Here is a 24557-nt window from a genome sequence, read left to right as displayed (position 1 = left end):
TGGTGAGTGAAGGGATTAAAAATCATTAGTATTTCTAAAATGTTTGTGGCTAAGCTTACGTTGAGCAAGGGACCATAACGTATAACTCTCAAGAAGGGAGTATTTGGCAGATGTCCTAGCATAGACAGAATTACATGAGATAACGATAAACACCCCAGCTTTGTCTGTCTATTAACAGAAGATTTAGTCAAGGACAAATAGGTCTGTGAAAAAGTACTTTCACAGGAATTGCTTAACCGTAGAAAAGTAATGATGTAGCACGTAACTGATCAGATAAAAAGCGTACAGGGGAGGTAATGAAGCTTGCTGTCAATATAATTGTATTAACCAATTCATATTTGTAATCATAGTAGTTAGGTGAAACTTTGTGATGCAGCAGGGAAACAACAAATGGAAAGCTTCCGCATGGAACTTCATGATTTTGTATGTATTTTGACTGTATATAAACAGTAACCCGATGATTATTCAAAGAGAATAGTTGGTTTGGGTCACCGAGTTACTGAACTCGTGTAGAAGCTGTCTCTCCCTTGATCGAGTACTTAATAAATGATTTTTTTCTCCAAAACAGACTTGTGTTGAATATCTTTGTAATACTTCACTACAATTGGTGCTGCAAGCAGGGTACCTACGGGAAACCGACAGATGGTCGTTTACAGAAGCATCACGAGTGAGTATATTTAAACTACCACTCATAATCTGATGTGAGCTGTTATAAAATGTGTCTGTTGCCCGGGGTACCTGAATCTGTGAAAAGTCTGTTATGGTGCAAAAGACTTGGGGGTAATTTAAATGTGTTGTATATCCGTCACTATATAAGTCAAAGTGAGAAATCAGTAGTGGTTGCAGACTCTAGGTTTAAGGAACCGGATTAGGGAGGCAATCAGTATTGTTAGTCCAGCCAGACGTTAGAGGTGTCCAAGGGTTTGGAGACAGTTCACAGAATCCGGTGAAGGGATACACGTGCCCAAACGTGTGATTATAAGATATCAATGGGATTGTAGACTCTAGGGAGGGACAATCAGTATCTAAGAATATAGTTTAAATCGATAGGAAAATATCGGTGGGGCCTAGGACTCTGGGTTTAAGAGAAACCAAGCAGAGGGACAGATGATATCTGATACAGTGAAACCGATTAATAATGACTATGTAAGGGACGGGTCGGATTCTAAAACAGAGCCGACAAAACAGAAATTATGGTGGGAGAAACAGAAAAATAAGAAAACAGCCAGTGCAGGTTTAATGGTAATAAGTCAGTACCTCCAACTATGGAGGTAAAGAGTAGAAGTGAGCGGTTTGAGAATGACGCCCACCGGACGGTTGGGATAGAGACTGACGAAGAAAAACAAGGGAACCAAAAAAAAGAAAATAAGCTTCGTTGAATGAAAAGTTGGTAGGAGTTAATGAATTTTTCATTTGTCTGAAAGCCTGTTTTTAAAAAAAAGAAAAATGGTGTGGCTGTCTGTTTGTTTTAGCTCCACCTACTTTTTCAGACAGAAAGCTGAAAGTTCTTAAGCCTTTGTAGTGTTGTCGTAAATGTGGGAAGTTTTAAGAAAGTGTGAACCTAGAATTGCAGATTTATTTTGATGATGATTTACGGAGCAATGAAATACACAAAGAATGGGTTTGTTTAACAAAAGATAAAACCTTCAGCCTTGCTAAAAAAATAAATTTAAAAAAAAAAAGAGAAAACAGAACCGACATAGAAGCTTCAGCTCTGGTGCCGAGGAATTTGAACGTTCTAATTGGATTGCAGTAAAAAAAAAATGCGTGTTCTCATTTAAAAAAAAATTCTGACACGTTCACAAAAGAAAACACGTAATCATTGATTACATTGGGTTGGAAGACAATAAATTTAATCTAATGAGATAAAGAAAGGAGTATGCCTTTAAAGTATGCCTTTAAAAAAAGCCTGCATGGGTTTCTCGAGGCTGCAGGCTGGGGGAAGCTACTCCCTGTTTTCCTTTGTGTAGAATAAAAGATTTAAATAAAAGAGTGGCAGTACAGTATTTGAATTGGGATTTTGAGATATTTCAGGTGATTCTCCTTGATGCAAATTTGTAAAATCTGATCTCTTTTTAAAAAAAAAACTAAAAAGTTTGGAAACAATCTAAAAATGCCATTTTCTCTGATGAAAGACAGAAATGCCACTTGGGGGAAATGAGATAAGATAAGATATGGAAGTAGCCTTGGAAATGATTTGCGAGAACTTGAATTGTCAAGATAGTTTATAAACTATCACTTGTTTTTGAATACAGGAAACCAGACAAGCCTGGCCAGAATTACTACCCATGATATGAATGCGATTACGCGTCACACCAAATCGAACGACAGGATTAACCCCCCCTATGAGCTAATGACTGGATGAGTAATGAAGTTACCCGAGGGGATAGTTACAGGAGGGGCAGAATTAGGACCATTAAGAGATAGAATCAGGAAGTATGTGATGGAATTGAGTGAGCAGTTGAAAGGTATTCGACAGGAGGTCCGAGAAAGACAGAGAGAGGAGGACGAAGACGATGAGACAAATACCTCAGCTATAATCCCTGAGGTGGGGGCTAAGGTAATGGTTAAGGAAGTGGCAGATAAACCAGGATTCGCACCTCGGTGGAGTGGACCATATGAGGTGGTAATCAGTGGTGACACATGTGCATGTATAAATATGAAAGGTGGGGGCCGATGGAAACATTGGTCCCAGCTGAAAGAATATAAGGGTACGGTTGATGGCGGAACCTAAGATATCCTGGTATTCCACCCCTTAAGATAGACCTTAGACTATAAGGAGTGGAAGGACGCATTGATAGATGGACTTTTTGGGAGACTAGGATTAATATTTTTAGGGGTACTTGCCATAATGAAATGGATCTAGGAAAGGTCACATGTCTGGGGAAACAGTGCAAATGATCTGGTAGAAGTAGAAATGGTAAGAATCTAGCTAAAAACCTGGAATATCCAGGATGTGTTTTATCAACAGAATGTATTTAAACGTGATCACCACCGCCCTTATGATTCTACAAGGACAAGCTACAAGGCTGCCCCTAGGGGGCCCAGAAGCATATACCCACACTGGAGGGTACAACTGTTAAGTCCTAATTCGGGTGGTCAGCTGCATTCGACAATAATCGATTCAGATACCTTCAATCTTTACATCTTTATTGAAGCAGCTTCGGACCTGTTACCAAACTGCCAGCACAGAGTCTACAGATTCCGGGGCAGGCAGACAAAAGGTCTGCCTATCCTCACAGACGCATCCCTTTTATTCTTACAAACCGAAGGATGTATGGCCTGCTTCATCAATCACAGTGTGTTACTAGGGCTTCATGAATTGACAGCCTGTTTATCTTTAGAACACTTTATGCTTTTACGAGCGGAATAGCCCAGCTTAATCACACGAAGCAAATGTGCACCTTATCAAGTCATGGCCATAAACCCTTTTTATCAGTGATGGTCACACAAGCTACTTTGTCCACTACTTTCTCACGGGAAACTAATTCTGTCTTTTCTTATTTTCTTATTGATTCGTAGAACCATTTTATTAACCCTTTCATGATTCTTCCACCTACATTCACACAACAACTACATAAAGCAGCCCCCAGGGGGCAGCATCCGCGTGTCAGGAGCGTTTATCTTGAAGCCACAATATAAGTAACAAAATGTTACCTAAGTATTGTAAACCAGGGGAATTAATCTTGGGAAAGCACATGGTAGTTAAACCTGGAGCAGAAGTAATAGTACATTGTCCGGACCCAAACAGGGACACGGTCTGAGAGCCGTCATCGTTAAAAGCGATAGAATGGGTCATATGTCAGGAAGAGAGAAAGTGTTCAGGTCCAGCAGTGATGATTTATTGGTAAAACCCTGTAGTCACGACCCCAGGACCAACAACACTACCACCAATTACTTGTCCCCTCCTTACTGAAGGTCTGTCCGGCGGGTTGGTGACGAGATTGGAGGGAATGTTATTATTTGACAATGAAAAGTTACCTGTGATCATAAATTTAACAGACCTATACCTGCCAGAAACGTTTAGCCCTAAGACTAAAGTATTGTACACACGGTTGCTCGACATAATCCTGAGAAAAGCCAGAGACACATCAGGAGAAAGGGAGTGTCACAAGCAGCTGAGACACAAAGGAGGAAGACAGAGGAGATCAAAGGGAATGACGTACTAAATGGAGTAAATACAGCGACCTCTCTAGTAAATGCTGTAGATATATAGGCAATCCAAGCAGGAGTAGATAGTTTAAGGGGAACGATGGAGGTACTAATGAGGAAACAGGCCGGGATAGGGATAGAATCTTCAGAGTTAGGATCTAAAACATCCAAAATACTGCTCAAGGGTATATCCGTATTGGAAGGCTATGCACGAACAATTCACGAGCTAAATAAGCAGGAACGAGAGATGATGCTGAGGACAGGAAATGAGACACTTGCCATGCCTACGGGACATGGATGATCGGTCAGGTGAGACACAACATGGATCAGATACAAACCGGTCGAGTTCAAGATTGGATAAATAGCATCCAGTTGAAAGAAATGGCACAGCACACTGGGCCATTAGACGCCTGCACCCTGAAAGGAATGACTAGGGTGTATGCGGTTACAGGAGGATGTAAGGGGAAACAAACCCCTCTGGTAAGGATAATATTGTGATCCCGTAATAAACCAAGGCTCACACCCGTACCTTCAACATGAAGTTGAAAACATAGGGATAATACGAGGGGAAGAGCATTACCCGATGGACTAGTATGCGATCAAAAAGAATGAAAAGATAAGGGGAATATCTTTATCTGAGTGCCGGAGAGAAGGAAACCTAACTATATGCCCTCACCCAGTGGGAGACGGGAGCAAGGATAGCTGCGGGTTTGACAATACTACGGAAGGCTGTGTCATTGAAATAAGCCCTGCCCGAACCGAACCCACACATTACGCCTATCAAGGATGAAGAGAATATAGTGTGGTAACTAGCCTGGGAACGTACGATTATGGTGCCTTGACTTGTAACATTACAATACCTATCTTTTGCTTTACTCCCAGAGTGTCAGTGGCAGTGGGAAGAGCTCACATGACGTATATACACGCCAGGAAGACAATGACATTAAATATAAGCGATGAGATTAAGCAAAATATTGATCATTACATGGAAGAGCAGGCACTACCAATTCCCCTGTTACTTGAAGATTTAACTGAGCTCAAAGGACTATTAAGAAACAACATTAAAAGATATTATGAGCTAAAGGATAAAGGCAAAGATCTGGACAGTAAAATAAAGGATAACCTGAAAAACCCACCTTGGTACTTGAGATTATGGAATTGGGGAATGAACGCTGAAATACATCCGTGGATAAGGATCCTTTCACATACCCTAGTGGCAGTACAGATAGTAATAGCCTTGAGTTGGTTGGTGACAAGTACAAAAGACAGTAGAGGTATACCCAAGCAAAGTTAAGCTAGGGATCAGGTCAAATTGTTGCAGAATGAATACCTGATATGATTTGTGAGTGCTCCCATCCTATCACCTGATCAACGAGACCGGGATGGAGTACACGTGAATCAGACAAGATGAATAATTGGTCATGTTGCGTTAGATTAACCATATGACCAAAAGGGGGATTGAAGGGGTTAAAAATCATTAGTATTTCTAAAAAGTTTGTGGCTAAGCTTAAGTTGAGCGTGGGACCATAACGTATAATTCTCGAGAAGGGAGTATTTGGCAGATGTCCTAGCATAGACAGAATTACATGAGATAACGATAAACACCCCAGCTTTGTCTGTCTATTAACAGAAGATTTAGTCAAGGACAAATAGATCTGGAAAAAAGTACTTTCACAGGAATTGCTTTACCGTAGAAAAGTAATGATGTAGCACGTAACTGATCAAATAAAAGGCGCACGGGGAGGTAATGAAGCTTGCTGTCAATATAATTGTATTAACCAATTCATATTTGTAATCATAGTAGTTAGGTGAAACTTTGTGATGCAGCAGGGAAACAACAAATGGAAAGCTTCCGCGCGGAACTTCATGATTTTGTATGTATTTTGACTGTATAAAAACAGTAACCCGATGATTGTTTGAAGAGAACAGTTGGTTTGGGTCACCGAGTTACTGAACTCGTGTAGAAGCTGTCTCTCCCTTGATCGAGTACTTTATAATCAACTATTCTTTTCTCCGAAACAGACCGCATTTAGTATCTTTGTAATATTCCACAACAGCGAGGACAAGGTTAAGTAGGTTTTTGCCTCATGTTGGTTCTCTCACCACCTGCCGCAGGCCCAGTCTGACAGCTATGTCCTTCAGGACTCGGCCAGCTTGGTCAGTAGTGGTGCTATCGAGCCTCTCTTGGTGATGGTGTAAGGTTCGCAAAGATATTTGTCTCAGGGCACAGGAAGATGCCAGGGTCTGAAGATTAAAACTTGAAGCACAGGAAAAGGCGATAGCCAACTACAGTTTTAAATCGATGAAGGACATTGATACGGGACATTGGAATGTTTTAAAGCTTTTCTAATTGACGATGAGAAGGAGCAACCATGGAAATATGTGGCCTGGAATCTTGTGCAAGCCGTGATTGATTTCGATGGGAGAAATTAGCATCTGGACAATGCTCTAGATTTCACTCCAACAACGGGGTCAGATTAACTTCATAGTCTGAAGTTTATCTGCGAGCCGACAACCAGACACACCCATCAACAGTAAGAGGAATTAAATATGTACTTCAGGGAGCGGAAACCAAAGATGAAGAGTCATCTTCAATCTCGCAGACTCTGCATATCTCCGGTGGTTGAATTACCGTTTGGTGATGTGTGAATGTCGGCCATTCAGAAGCCCAGCAACTGAAACTATGGTTGAGGGAGGGCTTTGTGACAAAAAGACTTTAAGATGGAAGGTCATGGACAGGGAAACACACAGGAAGACACTCTCTCGCACTCGAGGACTGCGGCAGTCAGATGAAGACGGACAAGGACCGGTCATTCCCAGCTCCAATGCCCACAATCCACATCGGAGATGACCAGCCGGATTAGGGGATTGTGTTTCAACCAAATCTCACGGGGGTTTTGTCCGCGTTTTGTTGTGGGTTTTAATAAACTAATAGTTTTAACTTGAGCCTAAACCTTTATGTCGTGTATATTTTGTTCCTGTAAATCCCAGAGTCAAAGAACTGTAGTAAGGACAAGGGAAGCAAAAACCTTACAATAGATATTGAAGTCCCCCACCCAGAATGCATTCTATGCCCTTACTACTCTCAGTGCATCTTCCAAGTGGCCTTCAACATGGAGGAATACTGATTCATCAGCTGAGGGAGAGTCATATGTGGTAATCAGCAGGAGGTTTCCTTGACCATGTTTGACCTGAAGCCATGAGACTTCATGGGGTCCAGAGTCAATGTTGAGGACTCCCAGGGCCACGCCCTCCCGGCTGTATACCACTGTGCCACCACCTCGGGTGGGGGCGTGTCCTTCCGGTGGGACAGGACATACTGCGAGATGGTGATGGAGGAGTTTAGGACATTGGATGAAAGGTATGATTCTGTGAGTATGGTTATTGCTTGACTAATCTGTGGGACAGCTTTCCCAATTTTGGCGTAAATCCCCAGATGTTGATGGGGAGGACTTTTCAGGATCGACTGGGCTGGGTGTGCTCTTGTTGTGTCTGTAGCTGGTGCCAAGATCAATGGCTGTGCAGCTCAAAGGGCCATATGGCCTACTCCTGCTCCTAATTCTTATGTTCTTATGTTAGAAACATAAAAAATAGGAGCAGGAGTAGGCCATATGATCCTTCGAGCCTGCACCGCCATTCAATATGATCATGGCTGATCCTCTATCTCAACACCATATTCCCACTTTTTTCCCATACCCCTTGATGCCTTTTGTGTCCAGAAATCTATCTATCCCCTTCTTAAATATATTCAATGACTTGGCCTCCACAGCCTTCTGTGGTAGAGAATTCCACAGGTTCACCACCCTCTGAGTGAAAAAATGTCTCCTTATCTCGGTCCTAAATTTCGTACCCCATATCCTGAGACTGTGACCCCTTGTTCTAGACTTCCCAGCCAGGGGAAACATCCTCCCCGCATCCCGTCTGTCCAATCCCGTCAGAATTTTATACGTGTCAACAAGATCCCCTCTCATTCTTCTAAACTCTAGTGAATACAGGCCTAGTCGACCCACTCTCTCCTCATACGACAGTCCCGCCATCCCAGGAATCAGTCTGGTGAACCTTCGCTGCATTACTTCTATGGCAAGTATATCCTTTCTTAGGTAAGGAGACCAAAACTGCACACAATACTCCAGGTGCAGTTTCACCAAGGCCTTGTATAACTATAGTAAGACATCCTTGCTCCTGTACTCAAATCCTCTTGCAATGAAGGCCAACATACCATTTGCCTTCCTAACTGCTTGCTGCACCTGCATGTTTGCTTTCAATGACTGGTGTACAAGGACACCCAGATCCCTTTGTACATTGACATTTCCCAAACTATCTCCATTTAAATAATACTTTTTCTTTGTTTTTCTTGCCAAAGTGAATAACTTCACATTTATCCATGTTATACTGCATTTGCCATGTGTTTGCCCACTCACTCAACCTATCTAAATCGCCTTGCAGCGTCTTTGCATCCTCCTCACAACTCACAATCCCACCTAGTTTTGTGTCGCCAGCAAACCTGGAAATAATACATTTGGTTCCCTCATCCAAATCATTTATATATATTGTGAATAGCTGGGGCCCAAGCACTGATCCCTGTGGTACCCCACTAGTCACTGCCCGCCATCTCAAAAAAGACCCGTTTATTCCTTCTCTCTGTTTCATGTCAGTTAACCAATTTTCAATCCATGCTAGTACATTACCCCCAATCCTATGTGCTTTAATTTTGCACACTAATCTCTTATGTGGGACTTTATCAAAGGCCTTCTGAAAATCCAAATATACTACATCCACTAGTTCTCCCTTATCTATTCTATCAGTTACATCCTCAAAAAACTCCAGTAGGTTTGTCAAACACGATTTTCCTTTCCTAAATCCATGTTGACTTTGTCTAATCCCATTGATATTATCTAAATGTGCTGTTATCACAAATAATAAACTCTAATAGACTCTAGCATTTTCCCTACTAGTCTGTAGTTCCTCGTTTTCTCTCTCTCTCTCTCCTTTTTTAAATAGTGGGGTTACATTTGCCACCCTCCAACCTGTAGCAACTGTTCAATAATTTATAGAATTATGGAAGATGACAACCAATGCATCCACTATTTCCATGGCTACCTCTTTTAGTACTCTGGGATGCAGATCAGCAGGCCCTGAGGATTTATCGGCCTTCAGGAGACAGAAAGTGTGGTTTTTAAAAGCCTTTCGATTGTAGGAGAAAGTGGGGACTGAGGGAGGAAAGGACTTCAACTTTTAAAGTGCTGTGGTAGAATGAGTCATACAACTCACCAATTCCCTGTCCAGTCATTTACTGTGTAAAGTCTGAGATATAATTAGGCTTGCTGACCCCAGTCACAGGGTACTTGCCTCACTAGGGGAAATGTAATATTGTGGAGTGTCTGGTGGGGGGTTAAAGTCATGGACCATGTCAGTGCATCAGGAGGCCGGGTATAACTTGGGCACATTCGGCTGCCTGCACGTAAACCCCCCCGGAGAGGCTGGTTAGCGATTTAAATATTTACATTTACAGTGAATTCCAGCGATATTTTAACCGGCATTTTAAATTTAACGGCACATGCCCGGGTTTCCCGGGCTTCCTGAAACCAAGGTGAGAAGTTGTTAGCGTTAGTGTTTTCTCAGAAGAATCACTCAACACTCAGAGTCGGTTCCAACGCCTGGCGGCCTTTATTACGCTTAGTGGGGAGGAAAAACTCAGGACCGTATCCAGGTTTCTCTCCACCGAACAAAGGGTTACATGCACCTTTATATGTTTCACAACAGTTACAAAACAGTTTACTACAGCTACACAGCCCATCACGGCTGGACACAAGCCAATCACAACGATTATAGATTACATATAGGTTCTTTTAACCCAATAGAATTCCCCTATTATCCCGGGAACCATATGTTCGGTTATTGTCAGCTTGGGCTGATCGATGACTTTATTGGTTCTCTCCCTAGTTCTTTCATCTGGGAGAAATAATTGGTTTATAACCTTGTTTACAGGAGATGGTTTCCCTCTTATCTTTCTTCCTGGGGAATTAATTGGTTTATGACCTTGTTCACAGGAGATGGTTTCCTTCTTATCTCTGTCTTCCCGCATCCCAGGCATTCCTATAGTGGGCCTCACAGGGTTATTGCTTGGTCATTGAACGTTCAACAGTTCACAGCTTGACTACCTGATTTCCCATCATGCCTGGGCAGCCATTTTATGTGTGTGTCCATTTGAAGCTTATCTGAGTTTTAAATATCCAGCAGGTGCCTAATGCCTAGTTATATATATATATTTCTACTCTCTACAACAATTCCCCCTTTCGGTAAAGGGACTAGTCCTAGTCCCCTTTTAACCGACCGTATTGCCTTTATCAGATATTTGTGCACGGCCCGGTATTCCTTGCCTCAACGTGCTGGCCAGTCACGCGGTTTCAGGAGTCCCGGTTGCTTAGATCAAATTAACAAAGGCTAACTCCTCCCGTCCCCTTATCAAACAGGCTTGTTTAATATCCGGGGAACGGTGATTGGTCCGTCTCCGCTGTTTGTGGCGCCTGCATTCCTGGCAGGCCATCACGCCCCATGTTATTGCTAAGATCAATTGTATTCCGACCAGTATGTGTGAAATAATTCTAATCCATGGGTGGATGTTCACATTTATTCCCCAGTCCCAGACCTTTCTCCACCAACTCTGACTTTGTAAGTCTACATCGATATCTTCTTCCAGTTCTTTGATTTTAGTTTGCAGTTGGTGATAGTTCGGTTAGATGTGGGATAGGGACCTGATCTGGCTCGTCATAATCCTGTAAATGATCATGGAGCTGATCAGTTACTTCAATAACTTCAGACGTCCGGCGCCTAACCTGGGTGATATGCGCTTGCCCGATCGCGACAGGTCGTAGTGGTGTAAAGCAAAAGTTTGGCTGCGGTATAGGGCACTGCAGGTCATTATACTGGTATGAACGCTCTGTGGTAGAGATGCAGTATCTTCCCCTCCCTCCGTAGCCTGCCCTCGCGAAGTGCATGTGTGCGGGCACTATTTCTAGTACACACCCGTCGGTTCGGTTAAACCCGCACTCGTCTAGCTCCCCTCGGCCCACCGGGTGAGGGCATACTGTGATTTCCCCCCTTTGCTTGCAATCTGCTAGGGAAATCCCGGTAAGTATGTTGTTTCGACAAACGGCAGAGGTGGTGGTCAGGTAGTAGCGTATGGAGACATTTTCCCGTATTACTCCGATATTCTCTCGTTGGTATAGGGGGAACGGCCCTGAATCCGGCGTGGCTATAGGGATCATCAGGACTATCCCTATCCCGGTAGTCCTACCCATCTGGCAATCTGGAATTGCTGGGTATACTTGGGTCAGTCCCTTCAGAGTACAATTATCCAGTGTCCCCCTTTGGTTCGCCAACTGAGCTAAATGTGAACTGTCTATCCAATCAGGTACTTCCCCGCGTTGGATCTGGTCGAGGTTGTGGCGGATCTGTCCCACCATCCACAGACCATAAGCGTGACAGAGTTGCCCCTGTCTTTGCTTTACTGTATCTTCTTGTTCTCTATCAATGAGGTGATTGATGGTTTTGGCGTGAGCTTCCAGGACTGAGATGCCATCCAACTCGATTTCGGCACCCTCCTTTCCTACTTTCCTAGGTTGGCTTGGTCTTCCTGGTTTTGCTCCATCCTCTCCAATAACCCCTTCATCACCCCTCTAAGCTGTTCCACCCTCTCATTTAATCCTTGTATGTCTATCGAGTTCACTACGGAGGTCCCTGTATTGAAAACGGTAGCAACATCATTAACTATTTCCCTCTTCATCCTGGGGGCTAACCCCTGTCCCCGGAACCTACTGGCACCCATTGCATCGACAGCCTGCTGCATTACAACTTTACTTAATACATTGTACATCTTCCTTGACTGTTCTGTAAAGTATTCCGGCATCTGGATGCCTGAAATATTGATCATAACAGGCACAATTTCATGTTTAACATTATCATACAACAGTTCCCCCTTGTTGTACATTACAATCCCATTCTCTGGTCCCTTCGTAGTTATGGGGCAAGGCAGTTCCTCGGGCAATGTAGTGATTCTTATGGGGCGCGGTGTCGGAGGGGGTGAGAAACATACATACAATGATATTGCAGCCGCCCCCGCCTCCTCGTAATACCCACACAGCCCCATTCCCTTCTTGCGGATGACTGATTGCTGGGATTGTCCCGGAGGCGTGCAAATTATGCCGAAAGTACATTCATCAGGCCCTTTGACATCCCTCCGTTTAATGCATCTGCTCCTTATACCCGTGGAGCACTGTACACATACTCTTATTCTTATTAGGATTCTTATTAGGATTCACTTGTAACCATGCATTAAAATAAGTCCTGTCCTTGCTCCAGTCCTTGGCTGCTGGGATGCACATTCCGTCCGTTAAATTAAACAAGACTCCATAGTTCATGTAGTTGTTTATTTCCAGCGTGCTCTGCTGTCCGTCGGTGTTGCCCAGGGTACGTGCATGTCGCAGGGCTATCCATATTACGAGTAAGTATTATCTGTAATTATGCCTTTCCGGTATTCCCATTCCGGTAAGTATTATCTGTAATTTTAAACAGACGGCCTGGTCATCACCAGGGGTTAAGTTTTTTTTGCTCTACGAGTGTCCCTGTCACCCTGCAAAATCAGAAGCACAAGGTTATAATCGAACCATTTCGAGCTGAATCTGTAGGGCGTGCGCCCGTGTCTTTACCCACTTAAATATTACCCAAACTCCTATGACCAAGGCCAAAGCTATTCCTCTAAACATCGCTGTCTGCTTTACCGTTAGGTTGGGTTTGTGGACTACACCTACCCACCATGGGGTACATTGGCTCTATTGCCAGAGGTGATGGTGCTATGGCTGCGCACTGCACTATCCGTCTAGTCCCGTTATCTCTTCCAGCCTGTTTATCTTAGCTTTTAACTCTTCAATTTGTTTTGTTTGAGTATCTATTTCTTTATTGTATCAGGCAAGTATTATTGCATAAGCTAGTTCTGTTTTTATTTTTGTTTCCTCTGTTAGGTGAGTTTTTTTTTCCTGTTAAGAAATCCAAATTAATAATGTTCAGTATAAAACGGCTGTCAATGGAAAGGGTTAACTCCTTTCCAGGTTTGTAAGAAGACCTGATGTCATTACGTGACTTCACGTAATCATCTGAAAAAAAGTCTTTGTGCCTTCAAAACTGGCTTCGAAATTAGGAATCCGTTAAAAACAGCATAAATCATTAGAGTAAACTCCAATGTTTTCTTAACTTCTAATTCAAGTACTTGCCAAATAATTTTTTTTTTTTAAATTGTTTTAAAACAAGACCACACATACAATAGCAATTTTGTTTACTGAAATTCAATTCTGTTTTTTTTTATTTCTCTCTTTCTCCTCGTTATCTTCAAAACCCTCCTGCTTGTTTCGACTGTTCGGGACTTTTTTTGATAAACACTGTCCATTTTGGAAATCTTTTCAAACTACATTGAAACTTTTTCATAATTTAAAATTCGAATCCATGTAGAGTGTTTTTTACTTATTTCAATTTTTTTTTTCTTCTAATTAAACCAATATCTTTTTCACAGCAAACATCAACTAGTATTTAGTAAGTTATGTCTTTTTCCATTTAGTCTGTTACATCTTTTTTTTTTCTTCAAATTAGGTTTTGTATTTTACACGGAGGGTTCGTAACTCCATAAAGTTGTTAATTTAAAATCATTTGTTTACTTTCAAAGTGGCGTCTTTATCTTTTTCTTTTTCTCCATAACTGGAATGGAGTCCAGCTTTGAGAGTTTGAGGGCTGCCTTTCGTTATCTCAAAATTTAACATTTTCCAAAAGTTCCTTTTACACCTTCGCAGATAGCTCGCCACTTGCCCAGGAGTTTGACCTGATCAGATTTAATTTAATCTTTTTCTTTTTTTTTTTGAATCCACCTCAGTATTTTCTGTGCCTTCTCTGAATATCTCAAAATCCCAATTCAAACTTTGTAATTTCAATCTTTATTTAAAACTTTTTTTTGCTAGAAGCTCTTTTTTTTTAAAGCATTCTTTATCTCATTCCGAGACTAAATTTATGTCTTTCAACCCAATCAATCATTGCATGTTTTCTTTCGGCAAGTAAGTGAGCGTGTTAAATAAATCTTTTGCTCAACAAACCTATCCTTTATTTGTTTATTTTCCTAGCTCCGTAACTTATCATCCGAATAAATCCACACCTGCGTTTCTAACTTAAATGTCTTAAAACTTCCCACATACAGGACAACACTACAAAGGGTTAAAAAAGACTTTCACTCTGTTTCTAAAATAAACAGACACTTGCATTCCTCTTCCAACCAGGCTTTCGGAACATGAAAACATAAAAAATTCATTCCGCAGTCAAAAATCACACAGGCACTTCTCATTTAATACACACGTTCACAAAAGTCTCTCTTCTTTCCTATTAATCTTTTTCTTTGGCCGGTTCTATTCCTCTTCCATACTTCACTTAAGACAATCACCGTCAGTTTTTTTTTTTTTCTTTTTGACTTTCCGTTCCTTCTCCCATCATTCCCTTTGCTTTGCTGGTAGTTCCTGAGGATTCCACCCTGAGCTAATCATTTTTTTTTTTTCGATTAGCTTCTTTTGTTTTTTTTCGCCAGATGGCGGGTAATGGACCCTTCTGATCCCCACTCAAGGTTACTTGCTTTCATGGCCATTCCTGGGTAGGACTAGAACCGTTAGGAATCTATTCTCAGAGGTCCGCTTTCTACCTAGCGTAACTTGTAGTAAACCGTCTCCTTGCTACTGTCAGGTCACAAGTTCTGCTGTTACACAAACTTATACAATTCTTAAAACGCGTTTAAGCAATTCCCGCAGTGCTTACGTTAACCTTAACGACTACCTACCACCGCTCGGCCCGTTGGTCCGACCTTGTTCACAGGTTTGGATTCCGTTAGCCGCTGTACACCGCTTGGTTCTACCCCGGGGTATTTCAAATTACACTACTGGGTCCGGAAGATGTCTCTCGGAATCACGATCCCACGGTCTAAGTGTGTTCCCTATGCCTACTTGGTTCCTGGCCGTCACGTGGGACAAAAGTCCTCTTAATTCAGGCTCAGGCTAGGTGTTTGAGATATTAGACCGTCTCCTCGTGTCGATCAACCAGCTTCCACCTTCCGCACACTTTATAATTAAACATTGTTTTTTATACTCACCCGGGTTTTTTTTTTCCAAGGGCGTCCAGCGACTCCGGGAAATCCCGTCGACTACGCCATTGTTAGCGTTAGTGTTTTCTCAGAAGAATCACTCAACACTCAGAGTCGGTTCCAACGCCTGGCGGCCTTTATTACGCTTAGTGGGGAGGAAAAACTCAGGACCGTATCCAGGTTTCTCTCCACCGAACAAAGGGTTACATGCACCTTTATATGTTTCACAACAGTTACAAAACAGTTTACTACAGCTACACAGCCCATCACGGCTGGACACAAGCCAATCACAACGATTATAGATTACATATAGGTTCTTTTAACCCAATAGAATTCCCCTATTATCCCGGGAACCATATGTTCAGTTATTGTCAGCTTGGGCTGATCGATGACTTTATTGGTTCTCTCCCTAGTTCTTTCATCTGGGAGAAATAATTGGTTTATAACCTTGTTTACAGGAGATGGTTTCCCTCTTATCTTTCTTCCTGGGGAATTAATTGGTTTATGACCTTGTTCACAGGAGATGGTTTCCTTCTTATCTCTGTCTTCCCGCATCCCAGGCATTCCTATAGTGGGCCTCACAGGGTTATTGCTTGGTCATTGAACGTTCAACAGTTCACAGCTTGACTACCTGATTTCCCATCATGCCTGGGCAGCCATTTTATGTGTGTGTCCATTTTAAGCTTATGTGAGTTTTAAATATCCAGCAGGTGCCTAATGCCTAGTTATATATATATATTTCTACTCTCTACAACAGAAGTGACCGGCAATTAATGGGGCTCAGTAAAAGTCTGGCAAATGCAACAATAAATAGTCAGTGTGCACAGTTGCTTCTTACCGATCATTGGGAAAGGGTTTGTTGAGAGAACTTGTGGCGAGAGCTTAATTGCTGCACTGGAGATATTGAGACACAAGATCAAGGTAGATGTAGACAGGATGTTTCCTCTTGTGGGGGAATCTAGAACTAGGGGACATAGTCTCAGAATAAGGGGCCGCCCATTTAAAATGTAAATGAGGAGGAATTTCTTCTCTCAGAGGGTTGTGAATCTTTGGAATTCTCTACCCCAGAGAGCTGTGGAGGCTGGGTCATTGAATATATTTAAGGTGGAGATAGACAGATTTTTGAACGATAAGGGAGTCAAGGGTTATGGGGAGCGGGCAGGGAAGTGGAGTTGATCTTATTGAATGGCGCAACAGGCTCGAGGGGCCAGATGGCCGACTCCTGTTCCTATTTCTCATGTTCTTACATTCTTACAATGGGTAGCGTCCAAGGGTAGATTGGCTGTGAAATGCTTTGGGACGAACTGATGGAGTTGAAAGGTGCTATATAAATACAAGTTTCTTCTTTTTCCAAAAATAATGTACAGTATTACACAGGTTGGCTTTAAGGGTGCTTGTACTATAAAAATCCATCTGGCTCACTAATGGTCTTAAGGGAAATAAATCTTACCTGGTCTGGCCTACAGATCAGACTCGAGACTCTCAGTGTTATGTACGCATGAATAATTGACAAACTGAGCCAGGAGAAAAGTAACTTAAACCGTGTGCTTTATACAACAACCCAAACTGGTGTCCAGGAACCGGCATGAACCAGCATGAATAAGAGCAACTGTGAATAGCTCCCGCTGGGTCCTAAAGCCCGTCCAGTGAGCTGTAACTACAAATAGAGTGTGATCATAACATATTTCCTCCCTTTTTAAAACCATAGTCTATGTACAGACAAAGTCCTTGAGCTAGTCAGGCCGTGTTCTGATACGCTGAGACTGGCGTGGAGCTTGTGGTGTTTGATCGAGGTTATCGGCTGGGAAACAGAACGGTGTCTCTGTCCCATCCTGCTGGTCTGTCGGCCTGTGAGTTGGGATCAGTCTACGAGTGTTCCATCGAGTTCCATCATTGAGCTCGCAGGTGTGAGGGCTGAACTTTTGTCCGATCTGTTTCGGAGGCGAAAGTGAAGATGCGAGCTTATGACTACAGGCACTTAACTCTGACCCAGTCTCCGTTCTTCAGTTGGGGCTTTTGAGCATGCCGTTTTGTGTCAGTGTACGACTTCGCTTTTCGTTGGCACGCCGAAATCTGGGATGCGAGTGTGGTTATCTTCGCGCTAGGTTTGGCTGGGGGTTTGAGAATGTCCAGATTCCGCCCAATCATGAGTTCAGCGGGTGTCTTCCCCGTGAGCGAGTGTTTTGTCGAACGGTATGTGCAGAGAATGGTTTGAACTGCTTCGTCGAATGTTTGGCCTGCTGACAGGTTGGCTTTCAAACCCTCTTTGATGATGCAGTTAAATCACTCAACACCTCTGCTGCTTTGAGGATTGTACCAAGCAATGCTCGATAGCATGATGAATGAGGAAATCCGCGAACTGGTCAGACATAAACTGTGGTCCATTGTCAGTGATTATGATCACTGGAGGCCCCACTTCATGAACAGTGAAGAATAGTGATGATCGTTGTGAGGTCACTAAACTTGATTTTGCGATTTCTGGCCATTTGGAACGCAGGTCATGTACTACAACAAGGAAACGCTGGTGCTGTGGAGCTGCTTCAACTGGACCGAAGATATCCAACTGAAGTTGTTGCCATGGTCTTTGTGGCCATGGAATGGGCTTCATTGGCGCTGGTCGGATGTTTGTGGCCTTTTCGCTCAGACTGCATGCTTTGCAATGTGAGACAAACTCCTCGATGCAAGTGTCAATCCCAGGCCACCATACTGAATCGCGACATCTCTGCTTCATGCGGACAATGCCAGGGTGTCCATCGTGTGCCAATGAGAGAACGCGCTGTTGAAGCGACTCGAGAATTACTGCTCTATCAACATGATCTAGGCAGCCATCAAACGGAAAATTCATCGCGAAGTCTGTGGAAGGTTTTCAGCTCTTCCAGAATTTGCTTAGGCCACTCAGTCTGGAGGAAGTGGCTCATGTGCTGGAGTGTAGCATCACGCTGTGATTCGATTTTGAGTTTGTCACAGGAGACAAGGTTTCTGATGGACTGAGTGATGATCGACGAGACATATGTGTCGTCATCTGTGAACAAGTCAGCACCAGAGTCCGAAACAGGTGTCGAGCGGCTGAGCATGTCAGTTATATGGTTGCGATTGCCAGCGATGTACTGTACATAAAAGTTATACTGATGAAGGCGATCTGGCCATCGGCTGATTCGTAGTGGTCTGTGCCCAGATCCAGTTGTAGCGAGTAGTGTAGGTGTAGGAGGGTAAATTTCCTGCCATAGAGCTAGATGTGCCAGTGTTCACATGCGTAGATGCAAGCGAGTGCTTCGCGTTCCCCTGTAGAGTATTTACGTTCTGCAGACGAGAGCGTGCGAGAGGCAAAGGCGACTGGGCGTTCCAGGCCGTCAATTCATTGTGAGAGCACAGCACCTATGGCAGTGCCTGATGCATCCGTGGAAACGTACGTAGTGGCATTCGGATCAAAGTGCGCGAGGATAGGAGGGGATGTGATTTTCTCCTTAAGTGTGGTGAATGCCTGAGCCTGGGAATCTGTCCATTCCCAAGGGAAGTCCTTGCGCAGAACTTGCAAAGTGGTTCAGCAATGTGCGCGTAGTGAGGGACAAACTTCAGATAGAAGTTGCAAGTGCTGAGGAATGATGAAAGTTCTTTGATGTTGGTAGCCTCCTGCATTCGCTGAATCATGTCAATGTAACTCCTTGTGCTGTGACTCTGTCGCCCAGAAAGTTTATTTCTCCAGCAGCGAATATACACTTATCGGCATTAAGTGTAATGTTATGTGTAGCAAGTCTAACCATAACTGTGTGAAGTCTCTGGTCATGTTCTTCCATTGTCCGTCCAGGGACGACGATATCGTCAAGCAGATTGAGGGCTCCCTCTATGCTTGCTAGCATAGTAGTGACAATCTTCTGAAATGCACTTGGTGAAGAAGATAGTCCGTAGGGCATGCGTCGATACTGATACAGACCATCATGTGTCGTGAATGCCGTGAGCAGTTTGCTGTCCTCCGCTGGGGGTACTTGCAGGTAACTGCGGCGCATGTCGAGTTTCGTAAAAACTGTTGAGCCGTGAATTCTGACGACAGTTCGTCGATGGTAGGAAGAGGGGACTTGTCGGGGATGATGGCCTTGTTGACCTCTTTCAGGTCGATGCATAGGCGGATCTCCCCATTTTTAAGTCAGGCAAAGACTTAAGTTCGAGATCCAGGGTGAGGCGTCGATGCTCTCAATGATTCCCTGAGATTCGAGTTGCGTTAATTCTGCGGATACTTGGTCGCGAACCGCGAATGGGAGACGGCGAAGTCGCTGCGTATCCGGTTTGACGGAAGGGTCAACACGGGGATGATGGCAGAATTTTGTTGTCACTCCAAACCCTGTGAAGATTGAGGGATACTGCTTGTCAAAGTCCACTGTGTACACAGGTGTGCCCAAGCTTGTCAAAAAGGTCAACATCTATAAGGCTTCATCCCTTCGCGACATAAAAGGAAAAGTTCTCCAATGTTATGTCCTTGTACTATATCGGGAAAGATATGACTCCAAGTACCTCAATTCTGGAGTCGGGACTGTGCATGGAGAATGGAAGTTGTGCACTGCAGTTGACAGTGTGTGAAATGGGTTTTGTACACAGCCTCGCTCAATATGGAGACTTTGGCTCCAAGATCAATGAGGAGGCAGCAGGCGTCCTTGAATTTGCCCGAACCGATGTGCGATATGTCACTAACGGTGTAAACCATACTGGGTTCATCACTATCGGGGTTGTCCACATGTCGAATATGCTGCGATGAGCAACAGACACAAGCAAAATGGTTCATTTTACCACATGCAGAGCTTTTCTTCCCACGTGCAGGGCAGTTAGGACTCTTTGCTGAGTGTGATTTGTCCCCACAATTAAAGCAGTGGAAGTTAGGCCCGCGATCCATAGTTGGTGGCTTATTACTAGCCCTGGGTCTCTGCTGTGATTTCCACTTTGGACGAACGCCTTGCACATGGGCTGTAGCCGCAGTCTGCTGCACAGGGGAGCAGGGGATCTGATTGCTTTTGAATCGGAAAGTGCTGATTCAATTTGGATGGCCAAATTAGTTGCTTTATCCAATGTCAATTTATCATCCTCCATTAGTAAGTGTTCCCGAATGCAGGGGATCGTTGTTTTCTCAGTCATTTGATCCCTGATCATTTCCTCTGGGAGTGCTCCAAAGTTACACGTAGCGGCCAGTTCAGTTAATGAAATGATGTACTGTTTGATTGGTTCACCGTTCCCTTGCCCCCTTTGACAAAATTGGTATCTCTCCATCACAATACTTTTCTTTGGCCCAAAATAGTTCTCTAGGGCGCTTATCATTTTATTGTAGGACTCCATGCCTTCGATTTGGCCAAAGATGCGTTGGCCTTCAGTGCTGAGACAGTGGATAAGTATTGCATGGCGGCGAGCTGGTGTTACGTTGTCACCATCTAACCCACTCACCGTGGTGTAGGTAGAAAAGCTTTTTATCCATCTCGGGCCATGGAATTGGTGGGTCCCCGGGTGTGGAGAGGAAAGGCGGAGTGGGGGGGGGGTGTTGTAGGGGGATTAATTTGAGTCATCCTCATCGCCAAATTATGTTATGTACGCACAAATCATTGACAAACTGAGCCAGGTGAAATGTAACTTAACTTACTGTGCTTTTATACAACCCAAAATGGTGTCCCCAAAACAGCATGAGTACAATAACTGTGAATAGCTCCTGCACGGTCCTAATGCCTGTCCTGTGAGCTGTAACAAATAAATAGAGTATGAACACAACATACAGCAATGTGGTGATTCTTAACAGCTCTCTGAAATGCCGTACTAAGCCACTCAGTTTTAAAAAACTGCAACACAGTCACTGCTGTAACGTAGGAAACACGACAGCCAATTGCACACAACAAGCCCATACAAACAGCAATGTGATAATGACCAGATAATCTGTTTTAGTGATGTTGGTTGATGAATAAATATTGGCCAGGACACTGGGGAGAACTGCCTTGCTCCTCTTCGAAATAGTGCTGTGATATATTCACAGAGCACAGCACACACAGCTCCCTATAAGGCAGGCAGCTCTGTCGGAAGCCTCCGGAAATCTGCCTGGTTCTGTTTATTATTAATCCTGCACTTGCAGTACACAATACGTCCACATCCATAGTGTGGCGCTACAAACAATTCAAGCTTACAGACATTACACTTCTCCCTCCTTAATGAAGAAGCCATTATAGATGTTAACAAATATGATGTGATTGGGATTACGGAGACGTGGCTCCAGGATAATCAGGGCTAGGAACTCAACATCCAAGGGTATTCAACATTCAGGAAGGATAGAATAAAAGGAAAAGGAGGTGGGGTAACATTGTTGGTTAAGGAGGAGATTAAGGCAATAGTTAGGAAGGACATTAGCTTGGATGATGTGGAATCTATATGGGTAGAGCTGCAGAACACCAAAGGGCAAAAAACGTTAGTGGGAGTTGTGTACAGACCTCCAAACAGTAGTCGTGATGTTTGGGAGGGCATCAAACATGAAATTAGGGGTGCGTGCAATAAAGGTGCAGCAGTTATAATGGGTGACTTTAATATGCACATAGATTGGGCTAACCAAACTGGAAGCAATACGGTGGAGGAGGATTTCCTGGAGTGCATAAGGGATGGTTTTTTAGACCAATATGTCGAGGAACCAACTAGGGGGGAGGCCATCTTAGACTGGGTGTTGTGTAATGAGTGAGGATTAATTAGCAATCTTGTTGTGCGAGGCCCCTTGAGGAAGAGTGACCATAATATGGTGGAATTCTGCATTAAGATGGAGAATGAAACAGTTAATTCAGAGACCATGGTCCAGAACTTAAAAAAGGCTAACTTTGAAGGTATGAGGCGTGAATTGGCTAGGATAGATTGGCGAATGATACTTAAGGGGTTGACTGTGGTTGGGCAATGGCAGACATTTAGAGACCGCATGGATGAACTACAACAATTGTACATTCCTGTCTGGCATAAAAATAAAAAAGGGAAGGTGGCTCAACCGTGGCTATCAAGGGAAATCAGGGATAGTATTAAAGCCAAGGAAGTGGCATACAAATTGGCCAGAAATAGCAGCGAACCCAGGGATTGGGAGAAATTTAGAACACAGCAGAGGAAAACAAAGGGTTTGATTAGGGCAGGGAAAATGGAGTACGAGAAGAAGCTTGCAGGGAGCATTACGACGGATTGCAAAAGTTTCTATAGATATGTAAAGAGAAAAAGGTTAGTAAAGATAAACGTAGGTCCCCTGCAGTCAGAATCAGGGAAAGTCATAACTGGGAACAAAGAAATGGTGGACCAATTGAACAAGTACTTTGGTTCGGTATTCACTGAGGAGGACACAAACAACCTTCCGGATATAAAAGGGGTCGGAGGGTCTAGTAAGGAGGAGGAACTGAGGGAAATCCTTATTAGTCGGGAAATTGTGTTGGGGAAATTGATGGGATTGAAGGCCGATAAATCCCCAGGACCTGATGGACTGCATCCCAGAGTACTTAAGAAGATAGAGTGATGGAGATGTGATGAGAGGCACAGCAGGATGAAGGTGAGTGTGGCTTTGTACTCTCGTTTTGAGATCTAATGAGATCATTGAAACGTTTAAGGCACTCCACCCAGCTCCTGACCACATCCCTGCTGCTGACCTCTGCAATCTCCAACCAGGCTGTTTTGGTGTCCTGGGGAGGTCTTTTCCGCTCATCGGAAGGGAAGAGGACCTCCCTGCGTCCTCTGACTCTCTCCATAAGCATATGGATGGAGCCATGGGAGAACCAGTGTGCAGCCCTGCACCTCTGTGCAGTCATTGTCAGTATTTGCAGCATTCCAATGCTGTAGCGCACTGACAGCACTATGTTAAAATGACATTCAAATCCAATGTGGCCCCTTTAAAGATCCTGGCTGAAAACGTGCCATCGATGACTTCACCAGAGCCACATCATTTAATTGGACTGGGTACCTTGGAGTACCTCCTCTCCTGGACTGACAGCTTCCACTGAGTGGAGCATCTATGGCCGATGGCTTCGGGAATAGCATAAAGTGATGAGGCTCCCACCTGAGTTAGGCAGGTGCCTCAGGCCGCAGAACAGAAAGGAGAGGTAAGTAGTCTCTTTTATGGCTCCCATACTACACAGTTTACACTGGGATGGGGGGGAATTAAAGTTGTCACATTTTTGTTCCACTTTCCATGATGAAATTATAGGATGGTCTTAAGGTACAAACACTTGTTTGTTTGTTCTTCTCTCCTCTCTCTCTTCCTCCTTTTTAGTTATTAATAATAAAACATATTTTCTCCCCTACTCACCCTTATAGATTGATACAGCACAGAAGGAGGCCATTTCACCCATCATGCCTGTGCCGCACTCCCCTGCTCTTTCCCCATTGTCCTGCAAAGCTTTCCTGTTCAAGTATTTATCCAATTCACTTTTGAAAGTTACTGTTGAATCTGCTTCCACCACTCTTTCAGGCAGTGCGTTTCAGATCATAACAACTCGCTGCATAAAAAAATTCTCATCTCTCCTCTGTTATTTTGCTAATTACCATAAGTCTGTGTCCTCTGGTTACCAACCTTCCTGCCAGTGGAAACCATTTCTTATTTACTCGATCAAAACCCTTCAGAATTGAACACCTCTATTCACTCTCCTCTTAACATTCTCTGCTATAAGAACGATCCCAGCTTCTCGAGTCTCCCCATGTAACTAAAGTCCCTCATCCCTGGGTCTTTCTAGTAAATTTCCACCACACCCTCTCCAAGGCCTTGACATCCTTCCTAAAGTGTGGTGCCCAGAATTGGACACAATGCTGAGGCGTAACCAATTTAGGCTGTTTATATTAACCTTCACAAGTTTTCTATAAATAGTAAATAGTGGAAATCGTGTTTCTTGCAGTTTGCTATTTTCCTCCTAATCTTGGCTATGAACATAATATTGCCTTCTTGTTCAGGCAAACAGGAAGTGATGCCAGTTAGCCGCACTATAATCGCAGTCACCAAAAAACGAACATTAAAGGGAAAGCCCCGAAAAGGAAAAGTCTAAATAAATCACTGCATACACAGATGTTGCATTTTTCTCTGTTTGTATTTGTCATTTAGTGAATGTACTGAGACTTAATCTTTCAGAGATCGAGCTTTCAGCTGTAGAATTAATTCTGCCACAGTCACTATCTGAAAACAAAGTAAAAGCAGAAGAAAGTTCCTGCCCAGTCCACTGTTTTTGGTCCTTCTCCAACTCCGGAAAGCTGCACGGCATGTTGCTGATACTGCTGT

At 43.5% G+C, this 24557-nt stretch overlaps 1 protein-coding gene across 1 annotated transcript in view; it reads left to right on the top strand.

Moving 5' to 3' along the window:
• Nucleotides 1-375: 375 nt before the first annotated feature.
• Nucleotides 376-24557, top strand: part of st3gal4 (ST3 beta-galactoside alpha-2,3-sialyltransferase 4) — a 308604-nt gene continuing 284422 nt past the window's right edge. The window contains exon 1 of the mRNA XM_070894285.1: nucleotides 376-667. The gene's annotated coding sequence lies outside the window, so the exon portion shown is untranslated. The remainder of the gene's footprint in view (nucleotides 668-24557) is intronic.

The sequence above is a fragment of the Pristiophorus japonicus genome, chromosome 11 (assembly GCF_044704955.1).
Source record: "Pristiophorus japonicus isolate sPriJap1 chromosome 11, sPriJap1.hap1, whole genome shotgun sequence".
NCBI lineage: Eukaryota > Metazoa > Chordata > Chondrichthyes > Pristiophoridae > Pristiophorus > Pristiophorus japonicus.
Note: the sequence above shows the minus strand (reverse complement) of the source record. Positions and strands in the feature narration are given on the sequence as shown.